Source organism: Brachyhypopomus gauderio, unplaced genomic scaffold (assembly GCF_052324685.1).
Source record: "Brachyhypopomus gauderio isolate BG-103 unplaced genomic scaffold, BGAUD_0.2 sc103, whole genome shotgun sequence".
Taxonomy (NCBI): Eukaryota; Metazoa; Chordata; class Actinopteri; order Gymnotiformes; family Hypopomidae; genus Brachyhypopomus; species Brachyhypopomus gauderio.
The window spans coordinates 315,001-330,070 of NW_027506924.1; the positions used below are offsets into that span (position 1 = coordinate 315,001).

A 15,070-nucleotide genomic window follows, 5' to 3' on the forward strand; every position below is an offset into this window, starting at 1 on the left:
GTAGCTGTTGGATGATGGGAAGATAAACCCCTGACCGTTTAATGAAAGCCCACTAAACTAAATATGTTTTTTTAATAAATAAACATCATCAAAAACAACGTCGAATAGGATTGTTGGGACACTGAGCAGTGTTGCGGGTTGAATTTACGGTGGCTGCCAAAAGCAAAGCGCTTTAGAAGAGAAAAAGATGCGTCAGGCGAAGACGCTGTTTGGATAAAATGATCTCCAGGCCTGTGCGCTATCTCCGAAACGAATGGTTTCAATATCTGTGCAATGGTGTGTTGAAGGCACACCGGCATATCATTAACAAAAGGCAAGGCTATTAAAAAAGCTTTGTCTCTCCACAGAATCAAATCCAGATCTTTCCACTGAATGTCTGTAAACACTCTTGTTTACAGACTTTCATGCAACACTCGCATAATTTCTTATAATCGCTATTATCATAATAAATGCCAGACGAGATAGCCCGGGGAAGAGGGAGACCGATGTTAGGAACACATTGCAGGTAACACAAAGCCCACTAAATGTGACTGGTGCATTGTAAAAGCTTCTCTATTTGTGTGTGTGTGTGTGTGTGTGGGGGGGGGGGCAACATAGATGGACAGATATGGCAACTTTGAGCGAAGGCAAGAGTTACTGAAAGATGCTGATGTGTTGATGTGTAGCAGAGCCGGATATGAACAGCGTGCCAGGGAGAATCAAGTGTGGTGTTTGTGACTTATCTCTGCAGTTATTACTGTTTCTGTAGGGGGAATAGAAAGGAGGTTATGATATGTCACAGGCAAAGAAGGGGGTAGAAATTATTGATCCAAATGAATGGATCTGTTGTGTGATGGAATACCGGATAACCGGGCATGTCGGGCTCCATGTTAAGTAGATAAATCGCCACTGGATCATCCATAACAACTGTGTGGCGTGTCTGAGAGTCCAGTGGGTTCACGAAGGTCTCCATCGCAGCCGTGAAGGTCGGATCAAGTTCAGCAGCGGGGACGCCAAGCTCAGCCCAGCCACCCCAACACGAACTGGGCCGCAGCAAAAGCAGCTTCCCACACCCCCGCACGTCTGAGCAGGCGGCACACACAGCCCAGCTCTGACGCACGTCTACGACTCACGTCGTCGGTCTTCCCCTGGAAAAGCGTTTGAGGGGCAGATGAAAGAATGTCTCCCGATGAGAACTCTCGGGGAGGGAGGAGTCAGGTCTCCGTCTTCCCGCCCGCGCCCCGTGTGTTTGGTCGTCTGGGCTCCTGCACTTTCCCTTTCACAACAAGGAAAAGACAAACAACCCCTTCGCTTTTCAGCTCTCTCCAACATAGACCAACCACAAAAACTCCCAACTGAGAGCTGTGCTCTCTCCTTCTGCCTCTTTCTGTCTCTCTTTCTCTTTCTCTCTCTCTCTGTTGCGCTCTCATCTTTCTCTGCTTCTCTCTGAAGTCTTGAAGGGTGTGTGTGTGCGTATGTGTGTGGGTGTGGGTGTGGGTGTGTGTTTGCCCAACCTTTCCTTGCCCTGATAATGGGCCTGGTCAGCATGCCCTCTGGGTCAAAGAGGAGGAATCACAGTTAGCGTTTTCTCTGCAGGAGGATGGAGAGCTTTGTACAGGAGCAGCAATCAGAAGCTTTGACATAATGGGCAGAGACAGGAGAGGAGGTTCAGAGAGCGAGAGAGAGACAGGAAAAGTGAGACAGGGGAGTGTGAGAGGACACTGGGTTCAGAGAGAGAGGGAGGATGTGATAAAGAAGAGGGGCTCAGAGAGGGAAACGCAGAGAATGTGAGTGAGGGAGAGGGTGACACAGAGGGAGGGAGAGAGAGAGACCTTAGTATGGCGGAAAAATAATTTTCTTTTGCAAAATGCACAAAGCCAGTTTTTCAAAGCTGACACTGGTTCCATGAATTTTGAATTCTGACATGAGTTTGTAGATGGTGATGCCTGGTCACCTTTCGGGGAGAGACGCTTCACAGGTCAGTACCCAGACAGGTCGTTATTAAGAGCGACTGCTGTGAAACTGTGTCCTCCGCACGCTGGCAGTTTTGAGGGGACAGGATCGATGTGAGGCACAAGCACGCGCTCGGATCAACGCCGTCTCGTGAAAATAGTCAATTACGATGATGACGATCCTTTTAGGCATGACCAGTGGTGCGTAAAGGGTTAATTAACCCCTTCCACTCCAAGGGCCCACCGCTGAGTCCAGGCTCACATCACTCACTCCTGTAACGACATACTTTCCATATCACCCACAGTGTGGTGCACAGCAGCTACTGAATAATAAGCCTGAAGATTAATATCTAAATAAGGAGCAGAGATTCGAAAAGGGTGAGGTTAGCGTGAGACCGAGACTGAGTTGTCACAGGCTGGAGGGTCACTGGGGCTCCTCACACTCAAGCTGAGCTCCACCCACTAGCGCCCCGGAGTTCTGCACCACCCCTCTGCCCATCCCTGCGCCATCCATAGCATCCGCAGCAGGGTGTCAGGTGAGCCCAGTTTGGTTCTGTCTAAGCATTTTGCGGGCGCCTCTCAGACAGAAGAGTGTCGGAGGGAACCCAAACCTGCTCTCCACCACCAACGTGGTGCTTCAAAGGAAAGGAGGAGGAAGATGGAGAGAGTGAACAAGGAGAGGGAGGGAAAAACAAAAACAAAACACCTGTTGTGGAACGCAGAGAAGCTTACAGTTTAATTTTATAAGCCAGCAAACAGGGTGAATTAGGGTGGATGTTGATGGTGTGTGTGTGTGTGTGTGTGTGTGTGTGTGTGTGTGTGTGTGTGTGTGTGTGTGTGTGTGTGTGTGTGTGTGTGTGTGTGTGTGTGAGGAGGCAGCGAAAGATGGTAGCAGGGTGATGACAGAAAACGGTGAAGCAAGTCAGATGTATAGTCATACATAAGCAGTGAGTTGCTGCTACCACAGGAGAGCACATGTCACATGGACCGCCAGCATGGATGTTCAGGGGGCATTTGGTGGTCCTGTTATTCATGGATTGTATTGTCATGTATGCGGTATACTGCCATTTCCACAGTATGGAAGGTGCTCTGGTATCGGGGTGCTCTGGTATCGGGGTGCTCTGGTGTCGGGGTGCTCTGGTATCGGGGTGCTCTGGTATCGGTGTGCCCTGGTATCGGTGTGCCCTGGTATAGGTGTGCTCGAGTGTTGGTGTGCTCTAATGGTGGTGTGCTACCTGTTTCTGATATTATCTGGGGGGTTTTGTGTTTTGTTTTGTTTTGTCCTGAGAGGGACTTAACAGGCAGTAGTCGTCTCCTTGTCTAAACTGTCCCACTGAGGATATGTGATTGGAAGCAACGTGTTTCATCATGAACCAAATCACACCTTTAAAGGACTGAATGAGGGCTGAGGCAACTAAGCTGTTCGTGAGGTATAGCCACCATACCCCTGTAATCATAGCATTATAGTCAGGTTATATCCAGCAGTACAATCATGACTGTGCAGATGACTCATCTCGGAGTGTAATGAGAGTGACAGCCTTATAGCATAAGTTTCTTGCTCAGACTTACTGGTTTTAATATATTTTAAGAGAAATATATATTTTTTTGTAGCTCGTGAGGCAGATATGATCAAACTGCGTCCGGTTCACACCGGTCGTCTAAGTGAATCCGTAGTTGGTTTTGCTGCGCAATTATGTTCAGACTCGCTCTCGGCTCACGCCTCTTCCCACTCCATATCGAGGTCGTATCGAAGAAATAAACCGTCAGCTATCCGCGCGTCAGAAGTGATGACACCAATCTCTTCTCCAGCGCCATTTTCCCCGGTATCCTTCAAAATCCATTGTGTTTTCAATTGTCTCGTCCGCCGGCCATAAAACAGAAGATCGAGGAGGCGCCTACTGCGCGGAGGCACCGCGGCAAATTGAAAGTGTAATTTCTAACAATATGGGGGCCCAGCGGTTGGGGGGGGAACCGATTGCCTCGACAATTCCCTCACGCGGCCGCCCTGGAGAAGGAATGCAAAGCGAGGAAATGGAAGCTTCGTTCCAAATAAATAAGATGGGGGAGTAATGGTGGAAGTAAATGACTTTCGCTTGAGGTTAGTGTGGGCTCATTGGGTAAGCCTATTTGAACACGGCTACCCAACAGCCTTCAGGTCACAGCAGAGCTCCTGTCGCACTCGTTGCCTTGCCCTCCAGAAATTAATTGGTAAATGACGCGAGACCGGTTTTTGTTTATTTATTTATTTATTTATTTAACTGACAACGTTGATTGCATTTCCCGGTGAATGTGTCCGACGTCCTGGATTCTGTTCCTCGGCATGTCGGTGTGAGGGGCATTTGATTTGGTAATGCCTGGATTGTTTTATAGAAGGATTTTATTATTATTATTATTATTATTATTATTATTATTATTACATAAAACTAATAGCTTGTAGAATTATGAACATAAATCCTGCATTATAATAATACTGATGCTGAAGTCCTCTTTCATTCACAAGACGTTTGGTAGAATGAGGCACTTTTTTCTGTGCTGACTGATATTTTAGCTTTGACATGACTGTATATTATTAACTTGTATAGCTGGACAGATTTCCTGTTTTTTTTCTGTCAATGGTTACTGTAGAAATCCTAGAAAAGGCAGATAACAAAGACCAGATAATGGGCGGAAGAGAAGTCACACACACACACACACACACACACACACACACACACACACACACACACACACACACACACACACACACACGCACACACACAGAATAACATCTTCTGTTTGTGCTAATTTTCATCTCGCAATGAAACATCAAATAGTTGTGGCGAGGCTTTGTCAAATATACGAGTTCTTCAGCCAAGCTAAAGTTTTATTGAGTTTCCATTTTCAGTTTTAGTCCAACAGTAATTCACATGCACATTTCACTCCCCAAAACCCTAAGATATGTTCTCTGAACAAATCATTCCCAGAAATGATCTGATTCAGTGTGACAGCAGATCACTTAGTACATTTCCGCTTTACGTTTAAATTTGATTTCTACCGGACCAATAACACTTGCACATGTAGCTTTTAAACAGTAACCTTCTTGTGTCATGAAACACATAATCGCTCGAAGGGCTGGATCACAGTTACCGTTTTCTCTGACTTTTGGCATCCAATTAATACGCACAGAAACACACCTTGCATGCTACGCAGTCATAAATCACTTGTCCAAACATTGTCAGGGCAGGGCCCTGGGGCTGCGGTTCTGGTCACGGTGCGTGGCACATTTGGACGCAGTACTGACCAGTGAGCCCAACCCGCCCAGAACCCTGCTGCCATCCCCCTCCGGCAAATTTGTACCTAGATAATGGCGAGGAGATGTGATTGCCTCTGACATAAAGTGCCAGAACCCCAGGGGGCGCTCTGTCCTGCCAACAGCACAGTTCTCCCCCTGTTCCCTTTGGCTGGGCTGGGTGAGAATCTACCTCTTTTACTGGTTCGCTGTCAAATCTCATAAGGGCTATAAGTTTAACTCTGCCGTTAGGTGTAATAAATATGCTCAGATCCCACTTGTTAGTTGAAACATCTATTAATTAGAAACACTTTGTGGGTGCACTGCTGGAGTCTATAACTCATCTGTTGCTGGGTGAAGTTTGGCTAGGTGTCCTACAGCAATGGTCATTTTTATTGACTACATGACCGCTGTTGGCTCATGGTTTCTGTTTTAGATTGTAAGCTCCTACAGTGGCATCCATCAAGGAGAGCAGGAATTGTAGGTTTTAGGGACATGATTTTAATAAAGCATTAAGTGTACGCTATATTTGCTTAAACATTTAGCTCCAGACGCCTTGAATCTCATATGGTTCTTCACATGGCAGCAGACATGCACACATGGCTGGAATTTCTCCTCTGGATTCTGCTGATCACTGTGAGGTCCGTGGGTGCTTGTCTCCTGGGTGACCTCGGGGTACGGAGTGAAGATGTTTTCATTCAGAAGGCACTGGTTTTTGGCAGGCTGCGTCGCCTCTCAGCCTGATATGTGACTTTGGCAGGGGGCTGAGCTATTCATCTGGGGGTTACACACAGTTCCCCTACACCGCTCCTCATAGTCCTCTTCCTGAACCTCTGCTCAGTGAGGTTAAGGGGAATTATGGTCTGGGTGGGAAATTTAGCTCAAACAGAGAGTGAATACAGAGAGGTCAGAGAGAGAGATGCAGAGACCGGGGGAGGGGGGGCAGCAGGAGAGAGAGAGACAGACAAAGACTCAAAGGGGAGAGAAGACGATGGGTGAGAGGTGCTTGCTGTTAGATTGTTTGGTTTCTGAGGTTATGAATAAGAAGGCATGCCAGCACCTGTCTTTATGACTCGATAACCGCTCCGGCCAAACAAACGAGGAATTATAGCTGCAGCATGGAGCCTGCGACAGTGCCTGATCGATCTACAAACAAAGATGCCCATTGATGGTTTTAATAGGTCACAGCAGTATATCGAAATCTAACGATGGTGTGGTGTGCTGAATGCTTAAATCACTACTAATTACGTATGCTGCAGTCAGGAATAAAGCCACAGTGTACTTGTAACAGGAATAATAACAGATGTAATATACACTCACCGGCCACTTTATTAGGTACACCTGTCCAACTGCTCATTAACGCAAATGTCGAATCAGCCAATCACATGGCAGCAACTCATTTAGGCATGTAGACATGGCCAAGACGATCTTCTGCAGTTCAAGCAGAGCATCAGAATGGGGTGAAAAGGTGATTTAAGTGACTTTGAACGTGGCATGGTTGTTGGTGCCAGACGGGCTGGTCTGAGCATTTCAGAAACTGCTGATCTACTGGGAATTTCATGCACAACCATCTCTAGGGTTTACAGAGCACAGTCCAAAAACTATCCAGAAAATATCCAGATAGCTGCAGTTCTGTGGGTGCAAATGCCTTATTGATGCCAGAGGTCAGAGAAGAATGGCCAGACTGGTTCGAGCTGATAGAACGGCAACAGTAACTCAAATAAGCAGTTACGACATAAGTCGTTACAACCGAGACATGCATCTCTGAATGCACAACACGTTGAACCTTGAGGCGGATGGGCTACAGCAGCAGAAGACCACACCGGGTGCCACTCCTGTCAGCTAAGAACAGGAAACTGAGGCTACAATTCACCCAAGCTCACCAAAATTGCACAATAGAAAACTGGAAAAATGTTGCCTGGTCTGATGAATCTCGACATTTGGATGGTATGGTCAGAATTTGGCGTCAACAACATCAACAACATGAAAGCATGGATCCTGCCTTGTATCAACGGTTCAGGCTGGTGGTGGTGATGCAATGGTGTGTGGGATATTTTCCTGGCACACTTTGGGCCCATTAGTACCAATTGAGCATTGTGTCAATGCCACAGCCTACCTGAGTATTGTTGCTAGGGTACCCATAGTGTACCCATCTTCTGATGGCTACTTCCAGCAGGATAACCCGCCATGCCATAAAGCGTGAATCATCAAGCGTGAACACGACACTGTACTCGAATGGCCTCCACAGTCACCAGATCTCAGTCCAATAGAGCACCTTTGGGATGTGGTGGAACAGGACATTTGCATCATGGATGTGCAGCCGACAAATCTGCAGCAACTGCGTGATGCTATCATGTCAATATGGACCAGACTCTCTGAGGAATGTTTCCAGTACCTTGTTGAATCTATGCCATGAAGGATTAAGGCAGCTCTGAAGGCAAAAGGGGGTCCAACCCCCTACATTTACATTTACATTTACTGCATTTAGCAGACGCTCTTATCCAGAGCGACTTACAAAGTGCTTAGCATCTGATCACAGAATTCATCTTAGGTAACCCTTAGCAAAAAATAGTATACTTAAAGTTCATTTTATTAAGTATACTTTAGTATAAGTATAGCAAATATATTTATATACTTTATATATATACTTTAAGTGGACTAGAAAGTATACCATTTTAATACTTTTTCGGACTAAATTGGAACATTTCTAGTAACAAAAAAAAAGTATACACATAGTACACTTGAATAAACTTATTTTTGCTAAGGGAATAGTATGGATAGGCCACAATTCAAGATACCATTGAGTCAGACTACTACTAAACTACAGGAATCAATGTCATTGCCTAGTGTTTTGCAAGTTAGACGTTTGCCAAGAAGCGCAAATAACCATAGACAGACATACAATTTAAGAACAACGGCAAGTGGTATCAGCTGAGTTAGTGCTCTGGTAAGAACTCAACAAACAGGTGGGTCTTCAGTCTACGCTTGAAGATAGCAATAGACTCTGCAGTCCTAGCAGCTAATGGAAGATCGTTCCACCATCTTGGAGCCAGGATGGAGAATAGTCTGGAGCTTTGTCTTCCATGAGACTTTAAACATGGAGTTTCAAGTCAAGCCAAGCTTGAGGTTCTGAGTTTTCGCTGTACGGATCGACTTTTTACCATGGACATCATGTAGGAAGGGGCTAGTGCATTTTTGGCTTTGTAAGCAAGCATCAAGGTTTTATATCTGATGGGTGCCACTATTGGAAGCCAGTGAAGAGAGCGTAGCAGAGGAGTCACATGTGAGAACTTTGGGAGATTGAAGACCAGTCGTGCTGCAGCATTCTGAATTAGTTGTAGAGGTCTGATGACCCGTAGAGGAAGACCTGCAAGTAGGGAATTGCAGTAGTCCAGCTTAGAGATTACTAGAGACTGCACAAACACTTGAGTAGCTTCCTGTGAAAGGAAGGGTCGTATTCTCCGTATGTTGCAGAGGAGAAATCTGCAGGATCTGGTCAGTTTTGACACATGTGTTGAGATGGACTACTCATTGTTCAAAGTCACAATGTTACACCCCTAGCAAGGTATATCTAATAAAGTGGCCGGTGAGTGTACATACTAGAACATATGCAGGGCTCTCAAGTTTTGGATTCATGTCAGAGTGTGAGAGTTGTTGACGGGGGGTGGCGAATGTTAATTGTTGCGCGCGGGGGGGGTGTGGTGAACGTAAGTTGTTGAGCGGGGTGGGGGTTTGTATATCGCGATCGGAGGGCGACATAGATATGGATCGGAGGTAAATAAACTAGATTTTTTTTTCTCGCCGTGTGAAATCGGAAGTGTGGCGTGTGAGTGTTTGAAGACGGTCAAATGTGTGAGACTTGAGAGCCCTGACATATGCTTGGACCCATGTAGGGGTTATAGTTATGAGATATAACTAACCTACCTGCTTGCCTACAACCAAGGACGGAAATAGGTGCAGAAGAAGGATTGACGTGCATAAAACTTAAATATCTGACTCCAAATTATAGTTGGTAAGAATCTAAAAGAACTCACTTCTCAAATAGATCAGTACAGGTTATAGAATATACCTAACCAACTTTATAAAGTACCTTGCTATAAACAATAGCCTGCTTTGTCAGAGGTTTATCATAAACATGCGTAGCAGATGGGATACTTTAGAGGGAATTGGCATTAGCATTGATTTACCTTTTAACTGATACTAATAATGAGCTCATCTGGCCCAGTATAGCTATAATCAAGGAAGACCGTGGCTACACAATTAACCAGATTTATTCAATAACCAACAAAATATAAAACAATAACAACCATACTAGACTAAAGTAACAATAATACCTAATGGAAACAGAGATACCAACCGGTGCAGGCTGCCTCACGGAGAAGGACCCCAAAGGAAGCCAAGAGAGAAGAAGAAGCCAAAGCCCAGAGAGAAGAAGAGAAGCGAAGAGAAGAGAAGAGCAGAGAAGAGAAGAGCAGAGAAGAGCAGAGAAGAGAAGAGAAGAGCCCAGATGAAAGAAGAGCCCAGATGAAAGAAAGAAGCCCAGATGATAGAAAGAAGCCCTGCACCCACAAACTTCTCTTTTTATATCCCCCCAGCATCGCAAAGGGACAGCAGTCACAAAAACCAGGTTAACCAATGGGAATCAGGTTGCTGGTAAAGACATCAGAGTACATTTGCATACAGTGTGCATTCCATACAGGACTGTCCCCTTTGGGGTGAAGTCTACAAACCTTATCAGGGAGTGATGGAACTCTTATCCTGTTAGCATAACCTTTACCCAGTACACAACAAGCTGCAAAATAAGACTAAACATGCCACACAAACATACTGACATAACTAAAATACAAATGGTCAGTTTTATCCCATTGCTCTGGGAACCTCTTGAGGTAAACCACCATTTGTTGCCCCCCATGGTTTTATGGAAGAACACCAGATCCTGCATCCCCCACAGGAACACATCTGAGCACTCCTACAAATCCCCCCTCAGGGACGCCAAAATGCAGAAACATTCAACGACCCGAGAGTGAGTGTCTCTGTCATAGTGGAGCGAAGGGCAGTGATGTGCTTCCTGAAATAGCAGAACTGGATCAGGGTGATGGCGAGTATTAAAGAACTGGCCAGGACGCATCCCCGGAAAACCCAGTCCCACCAGGTATACATGTACTCCGCTGAAAGGGTTGAAGCACTGGTCAGGATTCTCACCGTCTCACTGGCGAGATGCACTTCCACTTGTGCTTGACGAAGATGATAGCTGGTTGTCTGAATCAGGCGCTGAACCAGCTGTACAGTGTCTGTGAGAGGTTTTGTGCTTTCCTCATAGAAAGTGTCTTCCCACCATGGAGAAACATCAGTGTCCATTGGTATCCTACCCAGAATGCTTAAAGGTCCCATTGTGAAGTCATCTCTCACCTCTAGACAGAACGAGTGATTGGCAGGGCACAGAAGACCCCCATAACTGAAAGATGTCATTTCACTAATCACACACCACTGGGTGTGTGACACTTGGACTGCATCAGAGTATCCATGCAACGAATGAACATTTATCAACTTAGTATCATTTGAAGAGACAGGTTGTAATGTATTGCATGTACAGATTACATAACTGGCTGTTTCATGGCAGCAAGAACGTGTAGTAAGCAACATTTCAGAACCCTTTACAGTCAAATAACCAGTCACCTGATCCCATTTGACAACCTGATCCCTGATAACCGTACCCAATGAACGTATAGTGGTGGAATCTGGAAAAATTTGCTCAGGGTGAATAAAAGGATAAGTTGCAAAAAAACCAATACAACCGGGGCACTCGTTTCCATTGTACATCATAATAGTTGTAAGAAGTTCAGCATAATAAATGGTTTTCATAGAAATTGATTTAAACCAACGATCAAGATCAAGCATTTCAATCAAATCAGCTAAGGCATGACGTGGTGATTTCTGGAATCGGAGATCCAATACCTCCTGCCTTGCTGCTGTAAACAGATCTTGAGCATAAGCTCTGCATGCAAAATCAAGCTCTAAGGTGTGTGTTTGGTTAAAAATCATATGACTAAGGTGTAACAAAGCTTGAACTTCTGACTTTACTGCTTTAATAATGTTATCTTCACCATTAGTCAGATGTTGAAAACCAGTTGCAAACTGATTGGTAAGCCAAGATGTATACTGTGATTGTTTGGAAATTTGGTATGTGTTTATTAGTGAATTACTACTACCAAATAATCCAGTGATGTCCGAGAATAGATCTCGCTTCATGCGTGACTGTGAGTATGGAATTTGGACTGCTAATCTGCTTTTGTAGTCATACACTAAATCTTCAATTTGAGTTTTGAGCCATGTGTATGTTTTAGTGTAGGCTTTACAATGTGTCAGATAAGCTGAGAGGATATTTGAAATATTGTAACTAACATGAACCATAACAAGGTTTACATCATGCAATAGGGTCTTATTAATGTTTCCTCTAATAAGACCAGCTAGAGGGACAGGGTATGTATTTGGACACTGTGTTGGTTTGTGGTAGCCGCATGTCGTTAAATTGAAACAATATTTACGTGTCCATGTGCAATTTTCTGCACCTGTCCACAAATTTAGGTCAGCTTCACACCTACCAACACAATACATGCCTTCCCGAGGTTTTGTCCAAACAAAAGGTTTGGGCGTAATAGAATAATCCTATGGAGAAGAGAGATTAAAAAGATGGGATATATATGTGTTGTGTGTAGAATTGAGTGGTTCTATATGTGTGCACTCGTACATGGCAGGTTCAAGTTATTTTGTGTTATAGCATTTCCGAGGATCTACTCCATTATTTCCTCGCTTGTATAATGTGCTTAAAACACCTGCTTCTTGACCCTCAATTGATTTTAGTTTTATCCATGTTGTAGAATTGGCTTGGCTTGGAACATGGATAATAGGAATAGAAAAACTAATTGTAGGAGGATGGGTGGAACCTAAATTACAGCAAATTTGAGTTATACAATTTGGTTCTGGTGCTACACCAGGAGGCCATGTAACTATTTGCTTAGGTAAAATTGTCAGTGAATTTGGTGTGAATGGCCCCTTGAAATACTTCCATACCCATCTCCCACATCCGAGCATGTGGCTCAATTTGACTCGCTGTCCTAGCTCAATGCAGGTGTCTTTGGTCACCGTCCTAGCATCAGGGATCCATGGAACTGCAGTAGTGCGTCTGTGAATGTGAGAATGAAAACAGAACAACATGCTCTACATCTACTCACTATGTTCCTCTGGATCAATGGGAAGCTTCATGACTCTTCCTGTCATAAGCTCATAAGGGCTGATACCTGTGGCCCTTAAAGGAATGGCTCATAAGACAATTAACACTGTGGGCTCATCAGTCAGTGAAAGTGTAGGATCTGTACATGAAGAGGCAGCTCCCGTATCAACAAGCGAAAAATCATAACCGGCCTCCAAGGTTAGCTCTAATTTTTGATACGATTACCATGATGGATATTACTGCCGACAGGAATGGAGGCCACGCACCCTTATTGAGGACCACTGTTTCTATCTGACAGGTTTTTGAGGTCAGATGTTATGAACTTCGCTTGTACAGCATCTAACTGCTGACTGATCAGTGCAAGCTGCTCTCTTAACGTCTGATATTCACCAGTAGGTCTAGCCTCCTGTCGTTCCTTTGGCTTATGTGCCCTTTTAAACTTCTGTTTGTTTAGCTTGAAACAGTCCTCAATTACATGTCCTACCTTGTTACAAAATTTGCAACGTTTCTCAAAAGTAGGCGTACTTGGTTTGCTGGGGACTTCACCCTCAGCTAACCACTTAACTGTTGCAAAAGGTCCCTTGTTTGTTTTCAAGTGACCCTCCATCCCCATAACCCACCTGACTATGGAGTCAAATGTGTTATCTGGAGGATTTGCTCCATGACTTAGTGCCTGCTGCACATGTGGACCTGCATTATTTTTAAGGAGTTGTAGCAGGATTTCATTATCCTTAGTTGGCTCTTCAATTCCTGAATACTCTCTAAAAACTACCCAAAGGCGCTCTGCAAACTGTTCAAATGGTTCTTTCCCTTGTTTTGCATCAATGATCTTATCCCAAGCTGCCGGAACTGTGCCCCTAATATCTAGAAGGGTATCTTTCAGTCTGGCTAACACATCCGTGTGTGTTTCTCCCAGTAAGGGAGTCATGATTCTCCCATCCAGAAGTTGTTCTGGAGCTTTAGATATTAGCTCTGGAGGGATAGTTGTGAGAGCTATTTGCCAAATGTCCTTTGGTTCTAAGCTAAAAGCGCTAGCTTGATGCATTAGCGCACTCCAGTATGGCTCAAATGGACCTTTACAGGGAAGCATCCCAACAACGCTGGAATGTGCTGCACATTCATGAAAAGTTAGCTGTCGGCTAACATTAAAGCGTTCACCGTTGGGATCTGTCATTGTTTTAATGACGGCTACTTTAGATGCACTAGCAGTTTTAGACCTGGTGCAAATAGGACTACGCTCCCTGTGCTCAGGTAACCCTGGAATTGCTGCTGCGAGCACCTGACTGCTTTTGTCTTGTCTCCATCTTCTTGGGCTTCCAGCCACATGGTCTTCCTTAACCAAATCTGCAAGTGGGAGTGTGGGCTTTGACCCCACAGCCTGGCCAAACCCAGCTGCTTCAGCTAGCTGTGGTATCTCAGCTGGAGACTGCTGATAAACACTATCTGTATGAGGCCGTGGCACTAACCCAGGTGCAAGGACTGGTGCTGGTGGGGGTGGTAACACAACCCCCTGCTGGCGGGCCTGGTCTAACCTACTGTTAGCAAAGGCCATTAACATAACATCTTCATCACCCTCAGTATCATCCAACAAAGGCATGATTTGAGATTGAGGGTTAAAGATCTGTCGCACAGCAGCCACAGGAATTCCAGCATTATCACAGCATTTCTCCAAAGTTGAGGCATAGTTCGTACCTGCTCTCAACTTACTTTGGAGACTAGCTATTTGCCTAGTGAATGCCTCACTCTGGCGTGCCCAAGTTAGCTTATCATACGCAAAGCTGTCTATTTGTAAACGCATTCTCCTGATCTCCTCAGATCGGAGGCTTTCCAAGTTGCGCATACTGTCCAGTGCTTTCTTGTGTTGCTCTAAAGAGTTTAGGCTGTTGCGGAGGACTAAATAGCCTGTGGCGGCTAATAGTTTGTGTTGCTTAGGCTTTTTCAGTAAAATATGTTGGAGTTTACTCCTAGTGCTAAGCTTACAACCCTCAGATGAGAGCCAATTTAAAATGAACTCATTGCTAGCATTTAGCGACAATCCTTTGATGCGCATGCTAACCAGAGTTTCTTTTACCTCCAAAGCCCAATCCTCCATGAAGGCCTGCTCTTCTACACTAGCATATCCCTGAGCCATTGTGTATACAAGCTAAAATCCTTGTCTTTTTGCACGTGTCGGCACGCCTGCTACTCGGTGGGTAATCCGACCCGTTCTACAAATGTGTCTGTATGGTGCACCTATGTTTTCCCTGCTGCTAAAAAGAAGGGTATATTTGTCTTACCTCAGAAGAGACCAAACCCAAAGATGCAGCAACATAGGTGTGAATCACAGACAGCAATCCGGGCGGACGGTCGTTATCTGCTTGCAAAACTGTAAACTGGTTACTTTGTACTAGTACTGGATCACACTAGTACACAAATTTCTGTACTAGTACCATATCACGTCGGGGTCACCAAATTCTGTAGGGGTTATAGTTATGAGATATAACTAACCTACCTGCTTGCCTACAACCAAGGACGGAAATAGGTGCAGAAGAAGGATTGACGTGCATAAAACTTAAATATCTGACTCCAAATTATAGTTGGTAAGAATCTAAAAGAACTCACTTCTCAAATAGATCAGTACAGGTTATAGAATATACCTAA

General features: G+C 44.8%; 1 pseudogene; it reads right to left on the reverse strand.

Moving 5' to 3' along the window:
- Positions 1-10,182: 10,182 nt before the first annotated feature.
- On the reverse strand, positions 10,183-14,561 carry LOC143497206 (uncharacterized; annotated as a pseudogene).
- Positions 14,562-15,070: the final 509 nt, after the last annotated feature.